Below are 16799 nucleotides of genomic sequence, written 5' to 3'. Positions count from 1 at the left end.
AGGAAAGAAGTTCTTCCTCACATGGAGACTGGACTTCCTGTGTTTCAGTCAGTACCCGTTACCCCTTATCTTGCCACTGGCCACCACCAAGAAATCACACAAACAAAAAAAGTTGAACAGATTAATCCTAGGGTGACGAGATGGCCACCTCTTTTTGAGCACTGATTATCTGAGATCAGCAAATGATAAGAGCAGGATGAGCCAGGAAGGGGCAAGCCTGCCCATCACACCTTCTCACAACATCYCCGCTATCTACTTGGGTACCAAGCCAGAGGCAAGACCAGATGAAGCGACAGCTCCTACTGCAGTCGGCTCAATACTAACATACATGCAGGATGCGAGGCTTGGGTTCCTGTTGTTATGCCCTTCCTTAATGTCTCCGTTTCCTTCCCTACTTTATTCCTGGCCCCCATGTCTTTTGTCTTCTGTTTTATTAATACGGCTTCACTTGCCGACGTGACGCGCTAATTGCACTGTGAGACTAGAACAGAAAAGGAAACTCCTGGTAAGAGCCATGCCAGATCTTAACAGGATGGTTGCTATTTATTGTGCCTTTTTTTCCCCCCGGCGTCGAGGCTGTACGGAAGGTCACCTAAAAACACAGCTCTGGTTGTCCTCATTGCAGTTCTCCCCTTCCTCACACGCGGTTCCCTACTGCAAAGTTGGAAGGGTCATAGGCAAACAGCAGCAGCAGCCCAAGAGCTCTTATATTAACAACTACTATTTTTTTCTCTTAAAAACTTAAAACAAAACAAAAACCCACTCTTCCACTCAACTCTCAACTRAGTTTCCAGTTTCAAAAGACAACATGTAGCTACAGAAAAATAGAACAAAAGGTTTTTTAAACAGAAGTTCCACTTAATTCCCTCAATTTTTAATTATAACAATTCTGTTCTTATCAGCCTTTTAAATAAACTATTTTAAAACATTATTTAAAATCATTGCTTCTGTAAAAATAAACAAATGACAACTTGATAAAACCACGAATGAACCACCCATAAATGTCTAGAAAATGTAAAAATAAAATGGATGTTTTATTAACAACAGACTATTACAACCTCATTTTACTCTATTAATGTYGTTTTGTTTGTTTTGTGAAATGCATTTGTTTCAATTATGTTTATAAAACTCTTAACGCGAGAAGTCTTTTTATATTATTTGTCTGTAAAATACAATTCAAATACTTTCTATAGCACAACATCATGCATTTATTCACTTTTCAATGGAAAAAAAATATTGAAATCTTAGTCCTATAATCTCATGTCAACTATTTTTTAAACTGAGACTTTGCTTTTAAATCACATCCACATTCTCAAACAGCTCAGATGCAGCTCCAAATGGAGACTGCTTCCTTGGAGAACTAGGAAGGTTTCACATTATGCACTTTGTTGATATCCAACACAGTAATGGTGTTGTCCCTATRTAAGTGGTGACCAGAGACAAATCCAAAGACTACTCTGCAGGCACACATGGAAGTTCTCCTGCACAACATGGATATATAAGCCACACTCAAGTGTCTAGAGGCTGAGAAACTACAGCACTCTCCAATCAAGCACAGACCCACCTGAAATTACCCTCTAAAATCAAATTCCTTTCAAGCCACTCACAATCAACTCCAGGACAGAGACATATATTCATAGACATGCCCAGAACCAAAGTCTGGCTCGACAATAAAATGGGAGCAATACATATGCAATAAGTTCTGTGGCAGTATGGAAATGGTCCTGAGAGAAAGAGGCCCTGCTAGAATAAGGGTGCAGAACAAGGAAAAGGGCTTAAGGGCTGGGAGGCAGTACTCTTAACACTGCATTATTTAACCATGAACAAGACAGAAATCTTTCTTGAGGTYGTGGACTATCCAAGAGTAAAGATAATAATAATAGTGTCCTAAGAAAGGTGGCAAACTGTGSAAGAGGCTGATATAGGAGGTGGTCCAGCTCTTGCCAGTACCTTCCAAAACGCTGCCCCAGGGCCTCAGCCTGCGGCATCCAAGCGGTCGCTGCCAGAAGGCACGTGTGCTGCGACAGGGAAGAAGAGAAAAGCCCCCTGCAAGAAACGGGGCTTTGCCAAACAAGCTGGCCTGCTTCCACTAAAGCCACGTTGCTTGGAAGTGATATATATGTTCAGAGGAGGAAACGAGGGAGGACGTCTATCAATGAATGGAAGTGTTCCCAAAAGAGCTCCATGGGACTATTCAGGGAAGAAAGTAGCTGTGAGCTCCTGGAATGACTAATGTAATTTCTCAGCTGGTGTTGAAAGCTGCACCATGCCTCTAGGCAAGTCAATGAGTCACACACTGGTGAGGGATGGAGACTGCAGAAAGGGAGGGTATCAAGGAACATGTTCTTCCCTCGCACRTGCCAGCAGCCGGCAGCGTGGCTCTGGGACAGATGCTGGCTGCACAAGGCAGCAGCCATGCTCACGAGGGCGACAGCAGGCAGAGCAGAAGCTCACGGAAAGGGCCCACAACACTCAATAGTGGCCCAAAGACTTGAGTTCCGCGGAGATGCTGGGGTCCACACGCTGCTAATAGGTGTTGGTAACGAGGCAGATGTCAGGAGAGAGGCTGCTGTAAGTCTGGGAAGCAGCTCCGAGGAGAAGGACCTGGGGCTCTGGCAGGACAGCAAGTTGACCCGCAGTCAGCAATGKGCTCTCATAGCTAAGACCAAGTGCCCCTGTGCTGTGGCAGTGAGTGTCCAGCAGGCCCAAACACRTCATCTTTCCCCTCCACTTGGCACATTTGGAGAACTGCTCTAGGCTTCTCTAGAGAAGACAGACATGGATGCACTGGTACAAGTCTAGCAGGAGGCCACAAAGATGGTCATGGGGCTGGAGCACACAGCAGACAAGGAAGGGCCAAAATAATTTGAAGCAGTCAAAGCAAATTGGAACACAAGAAATTCTGACAAGGTGTAAGAGGTTGGAGGAGTCTGGGTGGGGATGGTGCATGTGTTTCTAAACCATAAGGTGCTAAAATACTGCTGCAGGTTTCCCAAAGAAGCTGTTGATTCTCCATCTCTGGAGGTTTCTGATATGCAACTGGACAAGTCCCTGAACAAGCTAATCTGCTTAAACCTGCCTTCATCAGGACATTAGAGTAGATCACTTTTGGAATCTCTTCCAACCTAAGTTAGTCTATGATTCTATAAGCAGCTGTTGGGTTCAAATATTTAGTTACCAAATTCTTTGCGATAAGGAGCACATGACAAAGCCCAGAGAAATAAAAGGAAATAAAATGAAGGTGAAGACYATTTGATCCATCAAAGTCCTGAAAATGCAGTTACACACAGCTGTATAACAGGGTATAACAACGACCAACAGTGGTTGAACGCTAAAGAAGTGTACAGCATGTGAAGGGAAAAAAAAAGAAAAAAAAAAATCACAAAACATGCATGCATTTCCTACACAAGAACGTTTAGYGCTTGCCCTCTTTTCTTCAGCTTGCTCAGGCAGAACTAAGGATTGCTCTCACCAGTGCTCAGACTAGTTCCACCAGCCACTTGGGCTGGAAGATCACAGAATCACTAAGGTTGGAAGGGACCTCTAGAGATCAACTAGTCGAAACCCCCTGCTCCAGCAGGGACACGCAGAGCACAGGGCASCYGGTCACATCTGGAAGATCTCCAGAGAAGGAGACTCCACAGCCTCCCTGGGCAGCCTGTGCCAGGGCTCTGGCACCCTCACAGSAAAGAAGTTCCTCTTCACMTGGAGATGGAACTGCCTGKGTTKCARCTTGTACCCAYTGTCCCTTGTCCTGCCACTGGCCACCACCGAGAAGAGCCCGGCCCTTTCTTCCCTATATTCTCCCTTCAAGTWTTTGTATATGTTGATAAGATCCCCTCTCAGCCTTCTCCAGAGAAAACAGGCCCAACTCACTCAGTCTCTCCTCATACGAGAGATGTTCCAGTTCCTTAATCATCTTGGTTGCTCTCTGCTGGACCCGCTCTAGAAGCTCCACATCCCTCTTGTCCTGAGAAGCCCAGCACTGCTCCCAACACTCCAGGTGCGGCCTCACCAGAGCTGAGCAGAGGGGCAGGATCCCCTCCCTCCACCTRCTGSCAACACTSCTCCTGATGCAGCCAGGATCCCATTGGCCTTCTTGGCCATGAGGGCACACTGCTGCCTCATGGTGAACTTGGTGTCAAGGTATCACAATATAACTGGAAATGTGGAGATAAAGGACACAATCTTTTGTGGATTGCTGAGCAGCAGACAGCATGTTTTCCCCTGCTCCTGGATGCCTTTGGTGGCAGGCCTGGAAGAGGGTGTGCAAATGGAGATCCTGTCAGCAACATGGCCATTGCCTAACCCAAATTGTAAACATGCTACTATAAGCAGTAAAGCTGGTTTGCAACATTCATCTTAGTGAAATATTTATTAGCATAGTCCTGGCTAAGCAGTAGCCAAGGCTATCACACAAGCCCAACACACACAAGCCYAGACATTCTCCCAAAGAAAAAGCAGAATTGATGCTTAGGTAGTATAWGTCCAAACACGTTTCCTTGATCTTTTTTTCCCCCCATTTAAATTACTTTTTCCCCCTCAGAATACTCTCTCAGCTTCCTGCAGAGTTTTCCCAAGTCAGAGTTCTTATCTTAACATATGCAAGCCCTCAAAGAGTTTTTCTTCCACCAGTCTTCCCAGTCACTTTCTGAATTCAAATGTAATTTTACTGTCTGTACTATCTTGCAACAAGAAGTCCCACAATTTAACTACCCCTGGCATTCTGAGCTTTTTCATTGTGTCTGTGACACCTGCTAGTTTCACTTRAAAGTCCCTGCTTTTTATACTGGAAATGAGTGAACAGTGACTCTCTATTTACCCCCCTCCTCTCAGTCATGATTTTGCAAACATGCATCAGATCCGCTTCCCTCAATTCATCCAGACCCTTCTCCTAGGAACAACCAGCTCATAACTGTGGGGCACTTCATTCAAAATGAAGAGAGGGGCCGGAAAGGCAACAAATGCRAAGAAAGAATGAAAATCCAGCAGGGTTATAGCTGGCTAGTAGAAGAGATAGAGAACACTACTATACATGTGGAGATCAAGAGCACTGACTTACTTTTCCTATTACAGCAGCTTACCTTAAAGTGGGTTCATGTCCCATGACTGCCGAATTTGGATCATCTGGCTCAGATGCATTAAAGAAAGAGGAACAGGACCTTAATGAACTGGAAAAAAATGGGCTCAGAAACTCCATCAAGTTCAACAAAGGCAGATGTGAAGCCCTGCATCTGAGCTGCAATAACCCCACAGAGCAGCACAGGGGAGGCACTGACCGGAAAGGAGACCACTTTGGTCAGAGGGGCCTAGCGTCCTGGTGGGCAAAAAGTTGAACAGGAGAACGGGTGCGACCCATAGCCAAAACAGTGCTGGGCTGCCTTAGTAAAAGGGTTGAGGGACGAATCTTGCCCCCCTGTTCGACACTTGTGAGATGACATCTCAAGTTCTGTATTTCAGGCTTCACAGTACAAGAAAGACATGAACACACTGAAGCAAGTGCCGTGGAGGGTCACCAAAACGAGCAGAAGGCTGAAGCACCGAACACGTGAAGAGAGGCCGAGAGAGCTGAGTTAGTCCAGCTTGAAGAGGGAAGAACGAGGCCTGTTAACAGGGTCTTCAACAACCTAATGGGTAAGGATCATGAAAAGACAGGGCCAGGATGTTCTTGGGATACACAGTAACAAGTTCAAGTTACAACAAGGAAAAGTACAGTCAAACATTGGAAAGTTGGTGGTTTTTTTTTTTTTTTTTTTGTTTTTTGTTTTTTGTTTTTCTCCACTATTGTCAAATCTCCATCCTTAAGAGATATTCAAAACTCAACAAGACAGCCCTGATGAGACTGGCATTGCTTTGAAGTGAAGGTTGGACCAGATGATCTCCAGATATCACTTTCAACCTGTACTATTCTATAATTATTTTTWAAAAAAAGTCATAACTCTGATTAATCCAGACAAGAAAATGCCATGAAATTCACTGACTTGGTAGTAAAACTAGCATATAATACTGTCTTAGAAATCATCAACATTATCAAGACATCAAGACATATCATCAAGACATTATCCTTTGTTAAAGCTCTTACTTAAATGCCATCACTGGCATCCTTCTAAAAAGCAAGCAAGCTCAATACAGACTGGGTTTCCTTCTAGTCTGGAATAGAAAGATTCCAGATAGATTCATTTTTCTCAGTGTAAAAAATATGAGTTTCTCCAGTTCCTCTTCTCTTTCCCTTAGTGACAGATGTTGTGCAAAGGGGCAAGCTAAAAAAAMACAAATTTTGCACCTGTTCTGAAGGCAGCAGCATTTGTGGTTATCCCATCTCCCCCAGAAAAGTGTATGTACACTTGTACCAGACCCAAGGAGAGCTCTGTTCCTCACTCTAATAAGCTAGACTTAGCAGTTTCATCCTTCCTGTGGCATGTAACTTTCGAGGGAAGTTGTGGTTATTTAGCAGAAGGCAGCCTACTTTAAATATAGAGATGCTGAAAACTGATTATTGTCAGCTTCCAAGCCTGCAAAGCACCCAGATAAAGTATTAGCAGCAGCTGCTGCCATGAAGCAGCTAAGCCTCTGCAACTCAGCCCAAATGAAACTTGAATGGTGCAGTTAATGGTACCGTTTCTAAGTGTGGAGAGAAGTAACAGYGACCTGGCTCAGTGCCCCTAGTTGGACAGGAAGAGATGAAGCATCCCCGCCGGCTGTGTGAGACTTTTTAACAAAAAACATAAAAAATGGCAAAGTTATTGACTCTGGCAAAAAAACTCTGGCAAAGTTATTAGAYTACACAGGCAAGTCCAGGCAGGCCAAGCTTTGTTCTCTTGAAAACAACTGATCAACCCACCCCAGTGCATTCACAGCAAAAGCCATCTAGCCAAACCAACCCATATTTCCAACAAAATCTTGCTCCTTCACTGTTTAACCCAAACCAGCTATTTTAAACGTGTCAGGGCTAGCTACTTGGACATACACATAACAGTGTTATTTATGCTAAAAGCAGAAGAGAAGACAAAGATTCGTATCTGATCCTTAATCTCATGATCTCTGTCTTGGTGGCTTTGTTCTAGATAAAAAAACACAAAGTAAATGGTCAAGATAGGTCATCTGGCAAGAAGTGTGTAGGAAAGTTCATACTATATGTCAGAATAAAATAAGTGGCCTGGAAAAGTATCTCCATGAGTTTTGTGAAGTTGGAAGAGTAATTAGTCTGACTCAGCAGGACAAAGAAAACACAAGAAATGCCATATATTGTTTTCATGGCAGAAGAATCACAGAATCACAGAATGCTTAAGATTGGAAGAGACCTCAGAGGTCATCTAGTCCAACCCCCCTACACACACAGGGTCACCTAGAGCACGGGGCACAGGGCTGCATCCAAGCGGGTTTTAAAGATCTCCARAGAAGGAGACTCCACAACCTCCCTGGGCAGCCTGTGCCARGGCTCTGTCACYCTCACTGTCAAAAAGTGTTTTCTCAAGTTCCTGTGGAACTTTGGATGCTTCAGTTTGTGGCYGTTTCCTCTAGTCCTATCGCTGGCCACCACTGAAAAGAGGCCGCCCCCTCCTCCTCACTGCCTCCCTTGAGGTATTTATACACGCTGATCAGGTCCCCCCTCAGCCTCCTCTTCTCCAGGCTGAACAGGCCCAGCTCCCTCAGCCTTTGCTCATAGGGCAGATGTTCCAGGCCCCTGATCATCCTGGTAGCCCTGCGCTGGACTCTCTCCAGCAGCTCCACATCCCTCTTGTACTGGGGAGCCCAGAACTGGACGCAGTCTCCAGATGTGGCCTCACCAGGGTTGTGTAGAGGGGGACGATCACCTCTCTCAACCTGCTGGAGAYGCTCTTCTTAATGCACCCCAGGATCCCGTTGGCCTTCTTGGACACCAGGGCACACTGCTGCCTCATGGTCATCTTGTCATCCACCATGACRCCCAGGTCCCTCTCTGTGGGGCTGCTCTCCAGCTGGTCCACCCCTAATCTGTAGTGGTGTCCAGGGTTATTCCTCCCCAAGTGCAGGACCCTGCACTTGCCCTTGTTGAACTTCATGAGATTTCTCACCGTCCAGTCTGTCCAGGTCTCTCTGGATGGCAGCACAGCCCTCAGGGCTATCAGCTACTCCACCCAGTTTGGTATCATAAGCAAACTTGCTGAGGGAGCACTCCATCCCTTCATCCAGTTCGCTAATGAATAAGTTGAACAGGACCAGACCGAGGACCGACCCCTGGGGGACACCGCTAACTACAGGCCTCCAACTGGACTCCGCACCATTGACTACCACTCTCTGCACCCTRCCACTGAGCCAATTCCTAATCCACCTCCCCCTTCACTCATCTATCCCACACCTTCAGAGCTTGCCCAGGAGGATGCTGTGAGGGATGGTGTCAAAAGCCTTGCTGAAGTCTGGATAGATCACATCCACCACTCTGCCCTCATCTATCCAGCTAGTCACTCCTTCATAGAAGGCGATCAGGTTAGTCAAGCATCATTTCCCCTTGGAGAATCCATGCTGGCTACTCCTGAGYACCTTCTTCTCCTCCACGTGTCTGGAGACAGCAGCCAGGATGAGCTGTTCCATCACTTTTCCGGGGATGGAGGTGAGGCTCACCGGCCTGTAGTTACTCGGGTCCTCCTTCTTGCCCTTTTTGAAGACTGGAGTGACGTTGGCTTTCTTCCAGTCCTCCGGCACCTCCCCCGTTCTCCAGGACCTTCCAAAGATGATGGCGAGCAGCTCGGCTAGGACATCCGCCAGTTCCCACAACACCCTGGGGTGCATCCCATCAGGGCCCATGGATTTGTGGGTGTCAAGTTTCCTTAGGTGCTCAAAGAACAATGTTACAAACACCATAGCAAAACTTTGCAAAGATACTAGCTTTAAATTTGTCAATTTTCATCTCCAATTTCGAAGGCACAACGTTACCTAGAAACCAACGGTGTCGACAAACTCTGACCAAGCTCCCCTTCACATCAGTGAAAACTGTAGGTAATGATACTTTTATGGTCACCTTGCACAGAAAAATTAAACCATTTGAACATCCTGCATAACAGATTCCATTTTAATTCATTTCACTAAATGAGGGATCGGTCATCTTCAATTCCTCTTACCCCTTGGAGCCAGGGAAGAAGCTCCAAAATTCGCATGCCAYGATCCCACCACTGGCAAGCAGAACTAGCAACCACAAACACTACAGCTAATTGCAAAACAAAGAGTTTCTACTGCTGGGCACAGCAGGGTGAAATTCTGCCATCTCCTTGCCCTCGTGCTTTTCTGCTGGTTGAAAGCCGTTCTGCTGGCATCTTAGCCCCRTGTCCAGTATCCAGGAAGTGTCTCCTGCCCTGTCAACTGCTCGTGGTGCCTCCACAGATGTCCCTATAGGGTGCCTGCTGCCTGTGGGTGCTGACCTTGGAGAAGTTCACTGCCTTGGCTCAGCGGCTGCAGACCTGCGCTGCCCAACACACTGATGGCTGGTGCTGTGGAGGCACTTACTCATGCACMCGTGAGGGCTCCAGCTCAGCATCTCCAGTCAGGCTGCCAGGCATCACGGTCATCATGCATCACTTTGGGGAGCTTCTTGTGCCGCAAGTCATTAATTCTTGCTTAAGACAAATTATTAATGGTCAGAATTGTAACAAAAACTGCCCATGCATGAGGGACCAATACAGACTTAGCATCTTGACATATTTTAACTAYGGATGAAATCTCATCTTCCTCCAGACTAGATCTTTGCAACTTAAGGTCTCTGCAACTTAAAAGTTGCAAGTTCTTTGCAACTTAAAAAAAAATGTATTAACCTTAACCTTTARCATTTTAACATTTTAATTAGTCTTCCGGGACAAAGGAATCTTTAATTATTAACTGATAGTGGTTATAACAGTTAACTATTCTGTCAGAATAATTATGATAAGCAATACATAATGTTTCTGAAATTACTTCTCAGAAATGTGATCTTAATGTATCACTTTCTAGTTGCAAACACAGGAAGCAAACACACCTCACTGGCCACAGACACATGCAACTAAAAACATTTTTGCTACTCTCTTTCCAGAGTTTTATCCAACTTGTCCAGCATCTCAAAGAAATAAAGTCTAAACAAAGACGAATCACAAGTGATGCTCACTTAATCCAACTAAGTGCTCACAGTGCGCAAAATAACTCTTGTGTAGGGAGAGCAAGGAGAGAGGGCAAGGACAGCTGTGGCAAAGCAGGAGGGGAAGAAAACCAAAGATGCACCACAAAACTGCAAAGGAAACTTTAGTTAAAAAGAAGTAATGTTTGTTTAGACCAGGGTCCTTCCATGCTCCACGGGAAAGGACACTTCCGTGATCCACAAGAAATCAGAACACTACCAGCATGCTGAACCAAAATATTTGTAACTGTGGAAGTAACCTAGGTATTTAGTGAAGAAAAAAAGAAACCCATCTGTTTGTCCACATTCTTGGCATTTTGTTTATCAATTTTCAAATTGTCAAATACTAGTAGGATAACAGATAGGTAATATTTTTTTTTTCCAAAAATGAAAAGCTTTTTTTTTTTTTTTTACCCCTCAAATCAAAAAGTCCAAGCTCACTAGGTCAGAAAAATTAAATCAATTAAGTTTTGCTACAAGCAAAATGCAAGTGGATAATCTAATAGTAAAGCTTTAGGGAAAAGAGTGAAGAAATAATGCAGGCAAATTAATGGTCACAGAGAACAGTGAGTTATTCTAAGTCGGTGAGAGAATGAATCACTGTTTCCACTGAAAGGATTTGGAATCAAGCTATGGTTGTAAGAAAGTACGGAACCAAAAAGGGAATTAAAAAAAACAAAGCAAAACCCACCACCATTTAGTGTAATATGGGTGTACATCAACCACAGAGAACTAACATTAAACGCTATGTGGTCTTGATGGAAAAAACACCTAAATGTTTTTAGTGGTAGACTTGTTTCACATGCAAAGGCTTAAGTGGTGGTGTTAACGAAACTACAAATGTCTCACAAGGTAATGAAATTTGTGGTTTAGTTGTTCAATATATACTGGTGAAATAAAAACACACCTTAATCTGAAAGCTTAACACCATGTGAGTCTTCTTGCCCGTACTTCTCCTAAATGTTTGCTGACTTTTGGTAACATCACTAAGCAAGTTAAATACTGTTGTGTTGTGTCTGAGGGGGGCAACATCTCTCCCAGTCGGCTTCCATGGTACTCTTGTAAGGGTTTGCAACAGGTATGAGTGAGGACTACTAATTTAGTGGTTAAAATGTTATTGGAAAGAACAAAGTTTTCACTTTTAACATGTACCTCTCTCCTAGAAAACTGGCAACACGGCAACACAATTTCTGACTTAAAATTGAAATAATTTTATTTAAAAAAGCACATTGCAGATAGACATAAAGCATTTGCTTTTATTTCCCAAAGTTTTGCGACATTCACCTATTTACCTTTAGTCTCTCAATTTAGCTTTCAATGGTTTATTAAAATGTTGGTACCAAGTAAATCCCTGTAGCAACCCCCCAAGCTCTTCACCCCTCAAAAGCCTTCACTCCCATTTCTCTCTCCGCACATAACAAGAGTAACAGAAACTGCCAGATGAGAACARATTTCGCTCTGGTCTGCTCTTTGGCTGCTGGCAGACCAGGGCTAAATCATCCAGAGACGCAAGGTGTCTCATAACAGAATAACATGCCCACTGTGCAGCTTTGGCGTTAACAGTTACTGGCTCCTCTTATAACCCTTGTTTAAAACCACGCAGCACAGAAATCCCATTACAGCTCATTCATCTTTGAAAGGGGAAAGGCAGCTGGCAATATTTAGCCAAGCTGGCAAGGGCACATGTAATGTTTATCTCCATGAGCTGCTTATGGAGTGCTGTACTCGCGGCAGAGATTCACTCTGCCACAGGGCGGGACAGATTCTTGTGTTTTCCTCCCCTTAAGAAAACATACTTCTAACCTCAATAATTACACTTACTTCACACATCTCTAATATCAACATGCTTGGTGCTTTGCACTTAATAAAAGCAATGATAAAACCCAGGATGTGTGAAAAGCAGAACTGGGTGGTGACAGCCTGCAATTCTGAACATGACTTAGTCCTCCTCGACTTTGCAAGGGGCAGCTCACGTGCAGAGAGCCCTTTCACAGATGTGTCATCCAGACACATTCAACCCTTGGTTGAACCCTTGGAGACAKCTACAGCAGACATCCCAACTACCACTCCGAGGTATCTCATTTCCCGTGAAAACTGAACAAAACGTTACTCTAGAATTTCCAGCTTCATGCAACAACCTCCAAATCCTCGGCAGGTGCTCTGAAGATGACAGAGGTTAAGAAAGAGCTGATGTCCCACCTGCTAGCAGGCTCAGCGGCTCGGGTGGCACTGCTTGTACGGGGCTGAGCTCTTGACTGGTAATGACGTTTTGGTCTCTCTTCACATTACAGYAAGGGCCTGGCCTGACTGTAATGGAGGAACCTTCTGGAACCTTCTGGAGCAGGTGTCGTGCCACAGCTGCTCCCCCGCTCTCTCGGAGGTCACCGACTCCACAGCAATTCACATCTTGGCCTCAAGCACCCCTGGGGCTCGAGTATTGAGCTGTGAATCTTGTGGTGCGGAAGGAGAGACGGAGACAGTCCCTGCGCTGCCTCTCGCCTGCAGGCTCCCATGSCTTCCCTGGCTCTGGTGCTGGTCCTACCTGGGCTGAAGCTGCTGCATGTTTGATATGAAGACACAGAAGCTCAAGACACAAGGCTCTATCCCTTCAGAGACAACCGAGTAATAGCTGACAAAAACACTAATTCTGTGCGCCTTTACTGTACACTCTTTGAAACTATGTTAGGTGCAACAAGCACATCAAGCAGAGCACCTCATGACATATGGACATACTGCTACAAGTCTGCATAGACATGGTGCCAAACATTGAGGCCTGAGTAAAAACCCCTTCCAAGTCTGAAAAAATCCCAGAGAAAGTACAGCCAGGTAGTGATCAAATTGCTGTCTGAGGGAAAGCTGGGCCTTTTACTTCTCTGTGAACACAAGGACTGGACAGCTAACAGTGGTGAAGGGTCTTGACTAATGAAAAACCACGGGACAGTGGAGCCCAAGCACAGCAGTTCCTGATAAGCCATGTTGCTAAGCACATATGCTATATATCTGCACCCTTTATTATGACACATCTTCATGGTAGCCATAGTAAGTTGGAAGTTACCCCTAATATGACTCATTTATGTTCACAATTCTGAGTGTAACASTGTAGAACAGTCTTAATTGGCCACCTCTCAGCTCTCCTCTTCAGTAAATACTACTCATCAGTTTTTGTGTGGCCAGTTCTTTGAAGTACCTTTGAATTCTTGGTCCCAAACTGGTACATTATGAGCAGAACACATTAACAGAAATCATAACGTGCCTTCAAATGATAAAAATAGTGAAATGGAGTTTTAATTATCATTTTATTTAGTTCTGCTTATATTTTTTCCTAATAATTTTATTTATAAGAAATCATAGTAGTTTTTGCTTATTTTTATTTCATAATACTTACAAATTAGTTTTTCACAAACTCTTCTGCTTTCTGTGAAGGTTATCTTTCCTACCTTCTTCTGATCTGTGGCAGCAGCTTGTTTTTTCTTGCTCAAAGACAGCCCTGTAAGTATTCTAAGGCCCAGGCTGCTGTCAGGAAATGGCTTAGCTTCTTCATGACAAATCAGAAAAAAAATAGAAAAGCACAGAACTGATTTCTTTGCAAAAATACTTCCCCATTAGGACTACCGTATAATCATTTTTTACAGCTACAGACCAAGGTGTCTGAAGCAAAGTGATGACTATACAAAAGAAATATATTCATTAGCCAGGACAAGCAGTAAGCATAAAATAAAAGCGGAGAGGAAATGATCAAAGAAAATCATATTAACAACTCTTGTTACTTGTACCTACAGTCAGCAAAATCCTTCAATTTGACCTTGAGAAATAAAAGGTTTTTTTTTTTGTTCTCTACTGAAGCAACCACCTCAGATGTTATTTCATTGAAATGCACCATCTTCTCTCTCACGCCTACGTTTTTTTAAAGGCTCAGTCACATTAACTGCACCTTCTCAGGAAACCACTGAACTTACCGGATCAACCTCTGTCCACCATTTAGGTAGATCAAGAGGGTAATCAAGCCCTTCTCCTTCCTTTTTTCTCTGAAGAGACCAATCACATACACTCTTCATTTCACATAAACCTTTCTTTCTCCCCCCACCATCCTATTCAGATAATTACCTGTCCTACCACTCACCATTAGAATCAAGGCAGTTTATTCTATGATGGAGAGGGGATATTTTATCTCCTTTAAGAAAGGATAGCAAATCCTCAAAAGAAAACAGAAATCAGTAATTCATGCTCATARAGCAGCTACTAGGAATACAATCAATTGATGTTTTAAACACGTAGTGACTACTTCAATATTCTGTTTTCTTCAGATCAGGCAAYGTGGGGGCAATGTCAACAGTGAGTCAAATTACAAACAATAGCCAAAATTATCATTTGTTCGGAACTGTTTGGCACTAACAATGAGCTGCAGGATTTCCTTCTGAATTCCAAAGGGATTTCTACTTCCCTGCCTTCCTTTACTAAGGYTGAACATGAGGAACAAACAAGGTGTTGCTCCTTCCTCACAGAGGAAGCGATTGGAAAAAAACATGCTGCCAGTAAAGACAGAAAGAAAAGCTGATGATCCCCATGATRATTATTATAGCCTTATATAGCCAGAATATACAGCCTGCCAGAATTAACTATTAAGATAGACAAAGAGGCCTTTTATTTTCCCAGTACCAGGGAAGTAAGTGTCACTTGCTTTTATGAAATCAATTTAATCGCAAACTTCTGGAACATGAACACCCACTCCTACAAAAGAACATGAGTTTTAGTAATAAAGCTGCTGCAATTTCACCTATTTTTACAGGAACATATTAGACAAATATAATAAAACAAACCAGAGTAGCAAGGGCTTTTTAAAAATACAGGATTAGTTTTTAATTACAGTCTTTATATTTATGTTCTATAATAAAGCTAGAAAAAAATGACCAGTCTTGTCATCATTCTTTCCTTCCACCACTAGGAGTCTTCTAAATACCCCTGTTTATAAGTTAAATTCAGACTACCCATAGTAAGGAAGCTATAGCTTGCTCAGTCTCAGAATTTTATCTTACCGTTCAGAAAAGAAAAGCAAGAGGGGAGACCTGTTGCAGGATATGCAGTATAATTATTTTTGTATAACAGAATTCATAGTTCTACAGTCACAAGAGCAGCAAGTTTACACRTCATGAGATAACTCCAATCTAAGTGACAGTCAAAATGCTCTTTGCTATTTATAGCCAACTGCACTGCAGAGCTGCCTAAGCAGTGCAGGTGTATAAAGGGCTCTCTCTCTTCTGTGACCCAGTTGTACCTGTTTATTGCTGTCCCAAGGATCTGCTGCAATATTGGGTAGACATCCATAGATGGCAGCATTGGAGCAGTGATTAGTCTTCCTCACAGCACTGGTCAAAATGCATTTCACAGACCTACCTGAGCTCCTGCACCATAGAGAGCTTCTCATTGAAAGTTAAATCTGACTTCAAATGTGCAAGGACACAAGTCTTAAAATCAGACAACAAAAGTATCCAACCAGGAACTGTCTAGCAGTAAAAAGAGGCCAGATCCAACATCAGTATTGAAAGATACTAGATCAAGCACCCATCAGCAGCTGTGGAAGTTTGGACATTCCCATCTCGGACACAAACTACATCAMATAAACATTCACTAATGAGCATGCTGAGCTATGGGCTGCCAGTGTATTTCACAGAGTAACTACCACATACTGTCAAAATAGAAAGAAAAAAACTGCAGAAATGTCTCCACCCTCTTCTTTACCCTTCCTCTACTGCACCTTGGTCACAGCAGAGCCTTGCACTTCCTCCCATTTCTGCTGCACTCCTGCTAGGGTAAGTGCTGGACGTTTGGTGGCCCACATCATCACACAGCACAGAGTTACAGGCARTGCCCAGATGCCTGGGACAAAAATAAAGTGCACTAACACCTAGTATGAGTTGGAGGCATAAAAGGGGAATGTTCAGAGAACAGTAACTAAACAAGTTTTAGCTTGGCTTCACAAACTCATTCYGCCTTAACTCGATGTCTTCCAAGATCGTATCTACCTAAATAAAATCAAACTTCAAATCCATGCTCTACCTTATTCTGGTGCATATGAAAGAAGCCTCTTATCACTGTAAAGCTCAAGAGTTTCAGCTCTTCCCTTTAGAGTATTTTTTTCCCCTATAGGTCAACAGATGTTCAGAGAAGATAATGGCCCTCTCGTAGACCAGCCTCAGTAACTACATAGRGATGCAATGAAACGGGCATTAAGGACCTTTATTTCTTACCTTTCCAAGACAAAAAGGAAGCACATTTCAAATAGCAGAAAGGAATGGCTCACCAACAGTCAACCATCACCGTGCACTGGGGTGCTGTAGTTCCTGTTTCCTCCTCCCCCCCACAGCAACAGCTGTAAAGAAAAGGTWAACACAGCACATCTGCATGTCAGGAGCGTGACCAAGCCCCTGACACCTTGGGGAACGCACCCTGACGGGTCTGCAGCCAGCTCTGCGGCCTCCCCTCGGCAGCCCGCGGCACGGGCTGGCTCAGGGGCCCGTTGCATGCGGCGGGTGCTGAGCGCACGCGCCGGGCCAGCCCGCTCTGCACGGCCCCTTTCCCCTCTCACGCACCTTCTCCCGCGGGCCCAGCCTCACCTTCTCCCGCGGGCCCAGCCTCACCTTCTCCCGCGGGCCCAGCCTCACCTTCTCCCGCGGGCCCAGCC

At 44.2% G+C, this 16799-nt stretch overlaps 1 protein-coding gene across 1 annotated transcript in view; it reads right to left on the bottom strand.

The window, feature by feature from the left end:
• Window positions 1-16799, bottom strand: part of UBAC2 (UBA domain containing 2) — a 93900-nt gene that overhangs the window by 49485 nt on the left and 27616 nt on the right. The gene's annotated exons all lie outside the window — the stretch shown is intronic.

The sequence above is a fragment of the Nothoprocta perdicaria genome, unplaced genomic scaffold, assembly GCF_003342845.1.
Source record: "Nothoprocta perdicaria isolate Ctin4 unplaced genomic scaffold, notPer1 scaffold_208, whole genome shotgun sequence".
NCBI classification, from domain to species: Eukaryota; Metazoa; Chordata; class Aves; order Tinamiformes; family Tinamidae; genus Nothoprocta; species Nothoprocta perdicaria.
This window is presented reverse-complemented; position numbering and strand designations above follow the sequence as displayed.